Genomic DNA, 15213 nt, shown 5'->3' on the forward strand with positions numbered 1-15213 from the left:
CATGTGGGACTTGTGGATGCAGCCCTTAATTCGCTTAACAAGGATTCACGGGTGGTCAATCTGTTGAAATCAGAGCACTACATTTTGGCCACCGTGCTCGATCCTAGATTTAAAGCCTACCTTGGATCTCTCTTTCCGGCAGACACAGGTCTGCTGGGGTTGAAAGACCTGCTGGTGACAAAATTGTCAAGTCAAGCGGAACGCGACCTGTCAACATCTCCTCCTTCACATTCTCCCGCAACTGGGGGTGCGAGGAAAAGGCTCAGAATTCCGAGCCCACCCGCTGGCGGTGATGCAGGGCAGTCTGGAGCGACTGCTGATGCTGACATCTGGTCCGGACTGAAGGACCTGACAACGATTACGGACATGTCGTCTACTGTCACTGCATATGATTCTCTCAACATTGATAGAATGGTGGAGGATTATATGAGTGACCGCATCCAAGTTGGCACGTCACACAGTCCGTACTTATACTGGCAGGAAAAAGAGGCAATTTGGAGGCCCTTGCACAAACTGGCTTTATTCTACCTAAGTTGCCCTCCCACAAGTGTGTACTCCGAAAGAGTGTTTAGTGCCGCCGCTCACCTTGTCAGCAATCGGCGTACGAGGTTACATCCAGAAAATGTGGAGAAGATGATGTTCATTAAAATGAATTATAATCAATTCCTCCGCGGAGACATTGACCAGCAGCAATTGCCTCCACAAAGTACACAGGGAGCTGAGATGGTGGATTCCAGTGGGGACGAATTGATAATCTGTGAGGAGGGGGATGTACACGGTGATATATCGGAGGGTGAAGATGAGGTGGACATCTTGCCTCTGTAGAGCCAGTTTGTGCAAGGAGAGATTAATTGCTTCTTTTTTGGGGGGGGTCCAAACCAACCCGTCATATCAGTCACAGTCGTGTGGCAGACCCTGTCACTGAAATGATGGGTTGGTTAAAGTGTGCATGTCCTGTTTTGTTTATACAACATAAGGGTGGGTGGGAGGGCCCAAGGACAATTCCATCTTGCACCTCTTTTTTCTTTTCTTTTTCTTTGCATCATGTGCTGATTGGGGAGGGTTTTTTGGAAGGGACATCCTGCGTGACACTGCAGTGCCACTCCTAGATGGGCCCGGTGTTTGTGTCGGCCACTAGGGTCGCTAATCTTACTCACACAGTCAGCTACCTCATTGCGCCTCTTTTTTTCTTTGCGTCATGTGCTGTTTGGGGAGGGTTTTTTGGAAGGGACATCCTGCGTGACACTGCAGTGCCACTCCTAGATGGGCCCGGTGTTTGTGTCGGCCACTAGGGTCGCTAATCTTACTCACACAGCTACCTCATTGCGCCTCTTTTTTTCTTTGCGTCATGTGCTGTTTGGGGAGGGTTTTTTGGAAGGGACATCCTGCGTGACACTGCAGTGCCACTCCTAGATGGGCCCGGTGTTTGTGTCGGCCACTAGGGTCGCTAATCTTACTCACACAGCTACCTCATTGCGCCTCTTTTTTTCTTTGCGTCATGTGCTGTTTGGGGAGGGTTTTTTGGAAGGGACATCCTGCGTGACACTGCAGTGCCACTCCTAGATGGGCCCGGTGTTTGTGTCGGCCACTAGGGTCGCTTATCTTACTCACACAGCGACCTCGGTGCAAATTTTAGGACTAAAAATAATATTGTGAGGTGTGAGGTATTCAGAATAGACTGAAAATGAGTGTAAATTATGGTTTTTGAGGTTAATAATACTTTGGGATCAAAATGACCCCCAAATTCTATGATTTAAGCTGTTTTTTAGTGTTTTTTGAAAAAAACACCCGAATCCAAAACACACCCGAATCCGACAAAAAAAATTCGGTGAGGTTTTGCCAAAACGCGTTCGAACCCAAAACACGGCCGCGGAACCGAACCCAAAACCAAAACACAAAACCCGAAAAATTTCAGGCGCTCATCTCTAGTGTCTTGTTGAAGGGGGCATCCCCTGATCTCTTCATCTGTGATGGGATTACAAGATTGAGTTACTCTATATGTCTGTATGCGAGTTGTAACTTGTAAGTTTCTCATTTTAGGCGGCATCCCCTGAAATCATTAATGGTGACGGTACCTTTGTTGCTGAAGGATAGATGATAAGCTGTTTTCTCTATTCACAGTTGTGAGTGGTTGGATTTACCCCGATATAATTCACAAATCACTATCAGTGGGGTGATACAATTATATTTGAATGTGCAAATTTACCCAATAGTATTACACGAGGATCTTTGTGTTTTTGTCTTCTCTTTTATGATAAATATCGCCTTAAGAGACAAGTGGAACATCAAAAGAACTGCATTAAACCAGGGGAGTACATTTATCCTTTTACATCACCTGATATACACATCTTAAATTAATATTTGGGGGAACATATAAACCAGAGATAATCTGTTTTTTTGGACTGGCAGGTACCGGTAAATAGCAGGAGTATAAAAGTATAAACACACAGTGGGACCAGGACTGGATAAGACAAAACTGGACTGGTAGGTACTGGTGAGTAGCAGAAGTATGAACACACAGTGGAACCAGGACTGGATAAGACAAATCTGACAAGTGTAATAGCACAAAATCAAGGGACTGCTACTGGAAGGAGAGCAATAACCGAAAAACTGGAAGTGATGCTGGGGAACAAATACACACAGGCCAAAACACTAGACAAGACTGGAGGGGCAGAGTTTCTACTTCGAGTCCAGAGGCTAGGGAGCCGCTCACTTTCAGATAGACAGCCTAGAGCACGTGAGACACTGCAGGTAGAGTTTGCAGGTAGCTGTTTAGAGGGAAAGCTCCAGGTGCTGCTATGGAAGCAGCTGAGATTACAGGCTGACAGTCTAAAGCTCCAAACAAACTGCTTGGTGGTATTTTGCAGATAGCTGTTCAGAGGGAAAGCCCTGGATAATGCAGGTAATGACAGGAATAAACTCAGGAACTTGTAGTAAACTGACAAAGTATCCTCATGTTCAAAGACAAGAGCACGGCTGGAGCAGGGTTCATATACAAGGCAGAAACTATAACCAGCATAAGATTCAGGGCAGGCTGGGAATTATTAGGAGCAATTCCCAATCAGAGCAGCCAGGGAGACCAGGCCCTCTGATGAGGAGACTCAATGCACCTGTTCAGCTATACATACAGACAAAACTCCTCATTATACTGCAGCTGAAGCTGAACACCCAGGAAACATGCAGGAATCTGAAATTAACTGGGAATGCAGGAAAACAAGGCAAGCTGATCCAATAAAAACAGATCATAGCATCAGAACATGAATAGACCGCAAGCTGTGGTCGCAGCTTTTAACAGGAAATTATGTAAATGTTATCCTTCCAATCGTGTGAATGTGGGGCACGCTAGCAGAGTAAGGGACATTTGCAAATGTATGCAATGTGCGGCCTACAAAAAACAAACATTATAAATGTGTAGGTAAGGCCATTTGCACGTAAAGTATGGTGTTTACTGTCATTTTTGATGGATGCATAGACAGCAAAAGGTACATGTATTATAAACCATTAAATTACACTGATTGTTTACATTTGTTTTTCCTCAGTGGCTGCACCAAAGGAAAAAGCTCCAGCAAAAAGGTGGTATACTCAAATGAGGAAGAGGCTGTTGAGTACCAAACACAAAAAACACACACAACATTACACACATAGCCATGGGTCAGTAGGCCACAGTAATTTAAATATAATTTCATATAACATTAATACCATCCATTGTTATATTATTGCCTGCAACTATTACATAATGTAACTATGACACAAACAAATAAGTGATTAAGTTTTACTGTCATACTTAAAACACAGTTGGAGCTTCGGGGTTCAGGGCTTTGTACATTTGGAAATGTGGAAAAAACTCAGAAATCAGGGTCTTTACCACATTTTGGCATTAGTACTTCGTGTCCTTGGAGAGAGATAAAGTGGATAGAGACAAAGTACCAGCCAACTAGCTCCTGTCATTTTTCAAAAACAGCCTGTGACATGACAGGAGCTTAGTGCTGTACATCAGGGACGTGCAGTCAGGGGAGGCAGTGCCTCCCCTGTCATAATGATTTAAGTAATACAAAGAAGATACTTATAACACGTTCTGTGTCATAATTATCCTATTTGCATTCTTCTAATGATATTTGCTGCAGCCAAATGAAGGTGGGAGGCAGCTGAGAGCGCTGCCTCACACCAACAATAGTAAAGTGCCTGAGGCTGGGGGCGGACAGGGTGCGGGACCAAACGGAGGGCAGGAAAAGCCCATTGAAAAAAACGTAGTAGAGGCACCAGCAGATCTGCCTCAGTGACAGGGGCGTGCCTGCATCCCACTTCAGAGCCCACCCCTGTCAGTGAGGCAGATTTGATTGGTCAGCAGCTGCAGCACTGAGCAGTGACTGTTTCCTGGTGTCACTGCTAGTGCTGAGTGTGGATTTCTCTCTCCCTCCCCAGGTGCTGGTCGCGGCAGTACAGATGGTGAGGTAAGGAGATGAGGGTGCAGAATTCCACATATCTATAGCTTGTGTAGCACTGTTATAGGTGGTGGGCGGGGGGAGGGGGCTCTGGTTCCCTGCACCTGGCTGCTATAGCCACTAACAGTAGAGTCAGGCTGCTGCTGTCAGGGTCAGAGGTCAGAGCTATGGCAGGAGCAGGCTGCGTGTCACTGTCTGCTCCTGCCTTTTGTTTTCAATTCCTCAGCTGCTGCCTGTGGATGTGTTAGGCTGCAGGTGGGGGGGGGGGGGGGGGGGGTTAGGCACCCATGGGGAGGGTTAGGCTGTGGGGAGCAAAGGGTTAGGTTTAGGCAATGCAGCAGGAATATTAGGGTTAGGCATTATAGGGGGAGGCAGGGCCGCAACTAGGTGTGTGCCGATGGTGCCTTGCCCACTGTGCACATGCACTGAAGGCGCACCATCAGCAGCACACAACCCCACGCACATGGCCGCAGCCACTGTCAGACTCAGTTCTCACTGTCAGTACTGCAGCGCTGCTGCCTGTCTCCCACCGGCCGCCGGAGCCCACCTGTCTCCCGCCAGGACTCTGAGCGACAAATTCACCCCCTCCTTTACGGCCGCGATCTTAGGTCTCCTCCGAGTATGCCTGCTGCTGCCGTCTCGGCAGGGGACTCAGGAGCGACACTGACAGCCTGCCGAGGATGCCGGATAGCAGGTCACAGATGAAGTTGAGTATAACCCACTCTTCTCTCTTTCTCTCTCTCTCTCTCTCTTTCTCTCTCTCCCTGCCTGCCTGCCGTTATGTGTAAAAAAAAAAAAAAAGGGGGGGGGGGGGGGGGACTGCCTGCCATAATGTGTAAAAAATGGGGACTCTGCCTGCCTAATGTGTCAAAAAGGGGGACTGCATGCCATATTGTGTAAAAAAGGGTGACTGCATGCGATAATGTGTAAAAATAAGATTTTACTCACCGGTAAATCTATTTCTCGTAGTCCGTAGTGGATGCTGGGAACTCCGTAAGGACCATGGGGAATAGCGGCTCCGCAGGAGACTGGGCACAACTAAAGAAAGCTTTAGGACTACCTGGTGTGCACTGGCTCCTCCCTCTATGACCCTCCTCCAGACCTCAGTTAGGATACTGTGCCCAGAAGAGCTGACACAATAAGGAAAGGATTTGGAATCCCGGGTAAGACTCATACCAGCCACACCAATCACACCGTATAACTCGTGATATTATACCCAGTTAACAGTATGAAATATAACTGAGCCTCACTAACAGATGGCTCATAACAATAACCCTTTAGTTAGGCAATAACTATATACAAGTATTGCAGACAATCCGCACTTGGGATGGGCGCCCAGCATCCACTACGGACTACGAGAAATAGATTTACCGGTGAGTAAAATCTTATTTTCTCTGACGTCCTAGTGGATGCTGGGAACTCCGTAAGGACCATGGGGATTATACCAAAGCTCCCAAACGGGCGGGAGAGTGCGGATGACTCTGCAGCACCGAATGAGCAAACTCAAGGTATTCCTCAGCCAGGGTATCAAACTTGTAGATTCTTGCAAAAGTGTTTGAACCCGACCAAGTAACAGCTCGGCAAAGTTGTAAAGCCGAGACCCCTCGGGCAGCCGCCCAAGAAGAGCCCACTTTCCTCGTGGAATGGGCTTTTACAGATTTAGGGTGCGGCAGTCCAGCCGCAAAATGTGCAAGTTGAATCGTGCTACAGATCCAGCGAGCAATAGTCTGCTTAGAAGCAGGAGCACCCAGCTTGTTGGGTGCATACAGGATAAATAGCGAGTCAGTTTTCCTGACTCCAGCCATCCTGGAAACATATATTTTCAGGGCCCTGACTACGTCCAGTAACTTGGAGTCCTCCCAAGTAGCCGCAGGCACCAGAATAGGTTGGTTCACATGAAAAGCTGATACCACCTTAGGAAGGAATTGGGAACGAGTCCTCAATTCCGCCCTATCCATATGAAAATCAGATAAGGGCTTTTTCCTGACAAAGCCGCCAATTCTGATACACGCCTGGCCGACGCCACGGCCAACAGCATGACCACTTTCCACGTGAGGTATTTTAGCTCTACGGATTTAAGTGGCTCAACCCAATGCGACTTCAGGAAATCCAACACCACGTTGAGATCCCACGGTGCCCCTGGAGACACAAACGGGGGCTGAATATGCAGCACTCCCTTAACAAAAGTCTGAACTTCAGGCAGTGAAGCCAGTTCTTTTCGGAAGAAAATGTACAGAGCCGAAATCTGGACCTTAATGGAACCCAATTTTAGGCCCATAGTCACTCCTGACTGTAGGAAGTGCAGAAATCGACCCAGTTGAAATTCCTCCGTTGGGGCCTTCCTGGCCTCACACCAAGCAAAATATTTTCGCCATATGCGGTGATAATGTTTTGCGATCACATCTTTCCTAGCTTTAATCAGCATAGGAATGACTTCCTCCGGAATGCCTTTTTCCTTTAGGATCCGGTGTTCAACCGCCATGCCGTCAAACGCAGCCGCGGTAAGTCTTGGAACAGACAGGGCCCCTGCTGCAGCAGGTCCTGTCTGAGCGGCATAGGCCATGGGTCCTCTGAGATCATTTCTTGAAGTTCTGGGTACCAAGCTTTTCTTGGCCAATCCGGAACCACGAGTATAGTTCTTACTCCTCTCCTTCTTATTATTCTCAGTACCTTGGGTATGAGAGGCAGAGGAGGGAACACATACACCGACTGGTACACCCACGGTGTTACCAGAGCGTTCACAGCTATCGCCTGAGGGTCCCTTGACCTGGCGCAATATCTTTTTAGCTTTTTGTTGAGGCGGGACGCCATCATGTCCACCTGTGGCCTTTCCCAATGGTGTACAATCATTTGGAAGACTTCTGGATGAAGTCCCCACTCTCCCGGGTGGAGGTCGTACCTGCTGAGAAAGTCTGCTTCCCAGTTGTCCACTCCGGGAATGAACACTGCTGACAGTGCTAACACATGATTTTCCGCCCATCGGAAAATCCTTGTGGCTTCTGCCATCATCATCCTGCTTCTTGTGCCGCCCTGTTGGTTTACATGGGCGACCGCCGTGATGTTGTCTGACTGGATCAGCACCGGCTGGTGTTGAAGCAGGGGTCTAGCCTGGCTTAGGGCATTGTAAATGGCCCTTAGTTCCAGAATATTTATGTGTAGGGAAGTCTCCTGACTCGACCATAGTCCTTGGAAGTTTCTTCCCTGTGTGACTGCCCCCCAGCCTCGAAAGCTGGCATCCGTGGTCACCAGGACCCAGTCCTGTATGCCGAATCTGCGGCCCTCTAGCAGATGAGCACTCTGCAGTCACCACAACAGCGACACCCTGGCCCTTGGAGACAGGGTTATCAGCCGATGCATCTGAAGATGCGACCCGGACCACTTGTCCAACAGATCCCACTGGAAGATCCTTGCAGGGAACCTGCCGAATGGAATTTCTTCGTAAGAAGCTACCATCTTTCCCAGGACTCGCGTGCATTGATGCACCTACACCTGTATTTGTTTTAGGAGGTCTCTGACTAGAGATGACAACTCCTTGGCCTTCTCCTCCGGGAGAAACACTTTTTCCTGTTCTGTGTCCAGAACCATACCCAGGAACAGTAGACGCGTCGTAGGAACCAGCTGCGACTTTGGAATATTCAGAATCCAGCCGTGCTGTTGTAGCACTTCCCGAGATAGTGCTACTCCGACCAACAACTGCTCCCTGGACCTCGCCTTTATAAGGAGATCGTCCAAGTACGGGATAATTATAACTCCCTTTTTCCGAAGAAGTATCATCATTTCGGCCATTACCTTGGTAAAAACCCTCGGTGCCGGGGACAGACCAACGGCAACGTCTGGAATTGGTAATGAAAGTCCTGTACCACAATTTTGAGGTACTCCTGGTGAGGAGGGTAAATGGGGACATGCAGGTAAGCATCCTTGATGTCCAGTGATACCATGTAATCCCCTTCGTCCAGGCTTGCAATAACCGCCCTGAGCGATTCCATTTTGAACTTGAACCTACGTATATAAGTGTTCAAGTATTTCAATTTTTGAATGGGTCTCACCGAACCGTCTGGTTTCGGTACCACAAACATTTTGGAATAGTAACCCCGGCCTTGTTGAAGGAGGGGTACCTTGATTATCACCTGCTGGAAGTACAGCTTGTGAATTGCCGCCAGTACTACCTCCCCTTTCTCCGAGGGCAGCAGGCAAGGCTGATTTGAGGTAACGGCGAGGGGGAGTCGCCTCGAACTCCAGCTTTTATCCCTGTGATACAACTTGCAGAACCCAGGGATCCACCTGTGAGCGAGCCCACTGATCGCTGAAGTTCCCGAGACGCGCCCCCACCGCACCTGGCTCCACCTGTGGAGCCTCAACGTCATGCGGTGGACTCAGAGGAAGCGGGGGAAGATTTTTGATCCTGGGAACTGGCTGTCTGGTGCAGCTTTTTCCCTCTTCCCTTGTCTCTGTGCAGAAAGGAAGCGCCTTTGACCCGCTTGCTTTTCTGAAGCCGAAAGGACTGTACCTGATAATACGGTGCTTTCTTAGGCTGTGAGGAAACCTGAGGTAAAAAATTTTCTTCCCAGCTGTTGCTGTGGATACGAGGTCCCAGAGACCATCCCCAAACAATTCCTCACCCTTATAAGGCAGAATCTCAATGTGCCTTTTAAAGTTAGCATCACCTGTCCACTGCCGGGTCCCTAATACTCTCCTGGCAGAATGGACATTGCATTAATTCTGGATGCCAGCCGGCAAATATCCCTCTGTGCATCCCTCATATATAAGACGACGTCTTTAATATGCTCTATGGTTATAGTATCCCTGTCCTGACAGGGTAACAGACCATGCTGCAGCAGCACTATCCATGCTGAGGCAATTGCAGGTCTCAGTATAGTACCTGAGTGTGTATATACAGACTTCGGGATATCCTCTTGCTTTTTATCAGCAGGCTCCTTCAAGTGGCCTTATCCTAAGACGGCAGTGCCACCTTTTTTGACAAGCGTGTGAGCGCCTTATCCACCCTAGGGGATATCTCCCAACATGACCTATCCTCTGGCGGAAAAGGGTACGCCATCAGTAACTTTTTAGAAATTACCAGTTTCTTATCGGAGGAACCCACGCTTCTTCACACACTTCATTCACTCATCTGATGGGGGAACAAAACACTGGCTGCTTTTTCTCCCCAAACATAAAACCCCTTTTTTGTGGTACTTTGGTTAATGTCAGAAATGTGTAACACATTTTTCATTGCCGAGATCATGCAACGGATGTTCCTAGTGGATTATGTATATGTCTCAACCTCGTCGACACTGGAGTCAGACTCTGTGTCGACATCTGTGTCTGCCATCTGAGCAGTGGCGTCACAAGGGGGGTGCGGGGGGTGCGGCCCGCTCCCGGGTGTCACCCGCCGAGGGGTGACACCAAAATGCCAGCTCCTGCTTAGAGACAGGAGCTGGGTGCTGCACTGTTACATTATGTGCAGCACTCGGCTCCTGTCACTCTGTAGGAGCCAGCACTGCAAGCACAGCACTCCCCGGGAGTGAGCCTACACCTCCTAAACCCCCCAAGTGACAAAAAAAACGGGTGTCGGACGCGAAGCTCCGCCCCTTCTCAGAAAGCACCGCCCCTTTCCTGTCATTCAAGCAGTGAAAACGGATGCCAGCCCGTGAAGCCCCGCCCCTTCTCGTGAAGCCCCGCCCCCTCTTTTGCCGCCGCACCGGGTGTCCAAGAGGTGAGTGACGCCTCTGCATCTGAGGTAGCGGGCGTTTTTTGAGCCCCTGATGGCCTTTGAGACGCCTGGGCAGGCGCGGGCTGAGAAGCCGGCTGTCCCACAGCTGTTACGTCATCCAGCCTTTTATGTAAGGAGTTGACACTGTTGGTTATACCTTCCACCTATCCATCCACTCTGGTGTCGGCCCCATAGGGGGCGACATCACATTTATCGGCATCTGCTCCGCCTCCACGTAACCTTCCTCATCAAACATGTCGACACAGCCGTACCGACACACCGCGCACACACACAGGGAATGCTCTGACTGAGGACAGGACCCCACAAAGTCCTTTGGGGAGACAGAGAGAGAGTATGCCAGCACACACCAGAGCGCTATATAATGCAGGGATTAACACTATAACTGAGTGATTTTTCCCAATAGCTGCTTGTATACACAATATTGCGCCTAAATTTAGTGCCCCCCCTCTCTTTTTAACCCTTTGAGCCTGAAAACTACAGGGGAGAGCCTGGGGAGCTGTCTTCCAGCTGCACTGTGAAGAGAAAATGGCGCCAGTGTGCAGAGGGAGATAGCTCCGCCCCTTTTTCTGCGGACTTCTCCCGCTTTTATATGGATCTCTGGCAGGGGTATTTTACACATATATAGCCTCTATGACTATATATTGTGTAGATTTGCCAGCCAAGGTGTATTATATTGCTGCTCAGGGCGCCCCCCCCCCCAGCAACCTGCACCCATCAGTGACCGGAGTGTGAGGTGTGCATGAGGAGCAATGGCGCACAGCTGCAGTGCTGTGCGCTACCTTGGTGAAGACCTAAGTCTTCTGCCGCCGATTTCCAGGACCATCTTCTTGCTTCTGGCTCTGTAAGGGGGACGGCGGCGCGGCTCCGGGACCGGACGATCGAGGTCGGGCCCTGTGTTCGATCCCTCTGGAGCTAATGGTGTCCAGTAGCCTAAGAAGCCCAAGCTAGATGCAAGCAGGTAGGTTCGCTTCTTCTCCCCTTAGTCCCTCGTAGCAGTGAGTCTGTTGCCAGCAGATCTCACTGAAAATAAAAAACCTAAATATATACTTTCTTTTTTAGGAGCTCAGGAGAGCCCCTAGTGTGCATCCAGCTCAGCCGGGCACAAGATTCTAACTGAGGTCTGGTGGAGGGTCATAGAGGGAGGAGCCAGTGCACACCAGGTAGTCCTAAAGCTTTCTTTAGTTGTGCCCAGTCTCCTGCGGAGCCGCTATTCCCCATGGTCCTTACGGAGTTCCCAGCATCCACTAGGACGTCAGAGAAATAGGGGAGTATGCCTGCCTAATGTGTGAAAAAGGGGGACTGCCTGCCATATTGTGTGAAAAAGGGGGACTGCCTGCTATAATGTGTAAAATAGGGGGACTGCCTGCCACAATGTGTAAAATAGGGGATTCTGCCTGTCTAATGTGTATAAAGGGGGACTGCCTGCCATAATGTGTAAAAAAAAAAAAAAGGGACTGCATGCCATAATGTGTAAAAAAAGGGGGACTGCCTGCCACAATGTGTAAAATAGGGGACTCTGCCTTCCTAATGGGTAAAAAGGGGGACTGCCTGCCATAATGTGTAAAAAAAGGGGGACTGCCTGCCATAATGTGTAAAAAAGGGGGACTGCCTGCCATAATGTGTAAAATAAGAATTTACTTACCGATAATTCTATTTCTCATAGTCCGTAGTGGATGCTGGGGACTCCGTAAGGACCATGGGGAATAGCGGCTCCGCAGGAGACTGGGCACATCTAAAGAAAGCTTTAGGACTATCTGGTGTGCACTGGCTCCTCCCCCTATGACCCTCCTCCAAGCCTCAGTTAGGATACTGTGCCCGGACGAGCGTACACAATAAGGAAGGATTTTGAATCCCGGGTAAGACTCATACCAGCCACACCAATCACACCGTACAACTTGTGATCTGAACCCAGTTAACAGCATGATAACAGAGGAGCCTCTAGAAAAGATGGCTCACTACAGCAATAACCCGATTTTTTGGTAACAATAACTATGTACCAGTATTGCAGACAATCCGCACTTGGGATGGGCGCCCAGCATCCACTACGGACTATGAGAAATAGAATTATCGGTAAGTAAATTCTTATTTTCTCTAACGTCCTAAGTGGATGCTGGGGACTCCGTAAGGACCATGGGGATTATACCAAAGCTCCAAAACGGGCGGGAGAGTGCGGATGACTCTGCAGCACCAAATGAGAGAACTCCAGGTCCTCCTCAGCCAGGATATCAATTTTGTAGAATTTTACAAACGTATTTGCTCCTGACCAAGTAGCTGCTCGGCAAAGTTGTAAAGCCGAGACCCCTCGGGCAGCCGCCCAAGATGAGCCCACCTTCCTTGTGGAGTGGGCATTTACAGATTTTTGGCTGTGGCAGGCCTGCCACAGAATGTGCAAGCTGAATTGTACTACAAATCCAACGAGCAATAGTCTGCTTAGAAGCAGGAGCACCCAGCTTGTTGGGTGCATACAGGATAAACAGCGAGTCAGATTTCCTGACTCCAGCCGTCCTGGAAACATATATTTTCAGGGCCCTGACAACGTCTAGCAACTTGGAGTCCTCCAAGTCCCTAGTAGCCGCAGGCACCACAATAGGTTGGTTCAGGTGAAACGCTGAAACCACCTTAGGGAGAAACTGAGGACGAGTCCTCAATTCCGCCCTGTCCGAATGGAAAATCAGATAAGGGCTTTTTCAGGATAAAGCCGCCAATTCTGACACGCGCCTGGCCCAGGCCAGGGCCAACAGCATGACCACTTTCCATGTGAGATATTTTAACTCCACAGATTTAAGTGGTTCAAACCAATGTGACTTTTGGAACCCAAAACTACATTGAGATCCCAAAGTGCCACTGGAGGCACAAAAGGAGGCTGTATATGCAGTACCCCTTTTACAAACGTCTGAACTTCAGGGACTGAAGCTAGTTCTTTTTGGAAGAAAATTGACAGGGCCGAAATTTGAACCTTAATGGACCCCAATTTCAGGCCCATAGACACTCCTGTTTGCAGGAAATGTAGGAATCGACCCAGTTGAATTTCCTCCGTCGGGCCTTACTGGCCTCGCACCACGCAACATATTTTCGCCAATTGCGGTGATAATGTTTTTGCAGTTACATCCTTCCTGGCTTTGATCAGGGAAGGGATGACTTCATCCGGAATGCCTTTTTTCCTTCAGGATCCGGCGTTCAACCGCCATGCCGTCAAACGCAGCCGCGGTAAGTCTTGGAACAGACAGGGTCCTTGTTGGAGCAGGTCCCTTCTTAGAGGTAGAGGCCACGGATCCTCCGTGAGCATCTCTTGAAGTTCCGGTTACCAAGTCCTTCTTGGCCAATCCGGAGCCACGAATATAGTGCTTACTCCTCTCCATCTTATCAATCTCAGTACCTTGGGTATGAGAGGCAGAGGAGGGAACACATACCCTGACTGGTACACCTACGGTGTTACCAGAGCGTCTACAGCTATTGCCTGAGGGTCCCTGGACCTGGCGCAATACCTGTCGAGTTTTTCCCAACGGTTTATAATCATGTGGAAGACTTCTGGGTGAAGTCCCCACTCTCCCGGGTGGAGGTCGTGCTGAGGAAGTCTGCTTCCCAGTTGTCCACTCCCGGAATGAATACTGCCGACAGTGCTATCACATGATTTTCCGCCCAGCGAAGAATCCTTGCAGCTTCTGCCATTGCCCTCCTGCTTCTTGTGCCACCCTGTCTGTTTACGTGGGTGACTGCCGTGATGTTGTCCGACTGGATCAACACCGGCTGACCTTGAAGCAGAGGTCTTGCTAAGCTTAGAGCATTGTAAATGTCCCTTAGCTTCAGGATATTTATGTGAAGTGATGTCTCCAGGCTTGACCATAAGCCCTGGATATTCCTTCCCTGTGTGACTGCTCCCCAGCCTCGCAGGCTGGCATCCGTGGTCACCAGGACCCAGTCCTGAATGCCGAATCTGCGGCCCTCTAGAAGATGAGCACTCTGCAACCACCACAGGAGGGACACCCTTGTCCTTGGTGACAGGGTTATCCGCTGATGCATCTGAAGATGCGACCCGGACCATTTGTCCAGCAGGTCCCACTGGAAAGTTCTTGCGTGGAATCTGCCGAATGGGATTGCTTCGTAGGAAGCCACCATTTTACCCAGAACCCTTGTGCATTGATGCACTGAGACTTGGCTCGGTTTTAGGAGGTTCCTGACTAGCTCGGATAACTCCCTGGCTTTCTCCTCCGGGAGAAACACCTTTTTCTGGACTGTGTCCAGGATCATCCCTAGGAACAGAAGACAAGTCGTCGGAACCAGCTGCGATTTTGGAATATTGAGAATCCAATCGTGCTGCCGCAACACTACCTGAGATAGTGCTACACCGACCTCCAACTGTTCCCTGGATGTTACCCTTATCAGGGAATTGTCCAAGTAAGGGATAACTAAAATTCCCTTCCTTCGAAGGAATATCATCATTTCGGCCATTACCTTGGTAAAGACCCGGGGTGCCGTGGACCATCCATACGGCAGCGTCTGAACTGATAGTGACAGTTCTGTACCATAAACCTGAGGTACCCTTGGTGAGAAGGGTAAATTTTGACATGAAGGTAAGCATCCTTGATGTCCCGAGACATCATGTAGTCCCCTTCTTCCAGGTTCGCAATCACTGCTCTGAGTGACTCAATCTTGAATTTGAACCTCTGTATGTAAGTGTTCAAAGATTTTAGATTTAGAATCGGTCTCACCGAGCCGTCCGGCTTCGGTACCACAACAGTGTGGAATAATACCCCGTTCCCTGTTGCAGGAGGGGTATCTTGATTATCACCTGCTGGGAATACAGCTTGTGAATGGCTTCCAAAACTGTCTCCCTGTCAGAAGGAGACATCGGTAAAGCCGACTTTAGGAAACGGCGAGGGGGAGACGTCTCGAATTCTAATTTGTACCCCTGAGATATCACCTGAAGGATCCAGGGGTCTACTTGCGAGTGAGCCCACTGCGCGCTGAAATTCATTGAGACGGGCCCCCCACCGTGCCTGATTCTGCTTGTAAAGCCCCAGCGTATACTGAGGGCTTGGC

At 49.3% G+C, this 15213-nt stretch overlaps 1 protein-coding gene and 1 long non-coding RNA gene across 5 annotated transcripts in view; one reads left to right on the plus strand and one right to left on the minus strand.

Moving 5' to 3' along the window:
- Positions 1 to 15213, plus strand: part of LOC134910048 (uncharacterized) — a 162160-nt gene that overhangs the window by 131579 nt on the left and 15368 nt on the right. The window lies entirely within an intron of this gene.
- KMO (kynurenine 3-monooxygenase) overlaps positions 1 to 15213 on the minus strand; it is a 482345-nt gene that overhangs the window by 129238 nt on the left and 337894 nt on the right. The window lies entirely within an intron of this gene.

Source organism: Pseudophryne corroboree, chromosome 4 (assembly GCF_028390025.1).
Source record: "Pseudophryne corroboree isolate aPseCor3 chromosome 4, aPseCor3.hap2, whole genome shotgun sequence".
In the NCBI taxonomy this organism is placed as follows: Eukaryota; Metazoa; Chordata; class Amphibia; order Anura; family Myobatrachidae; genus Pseudophryne; species Pseudophryne corroboree.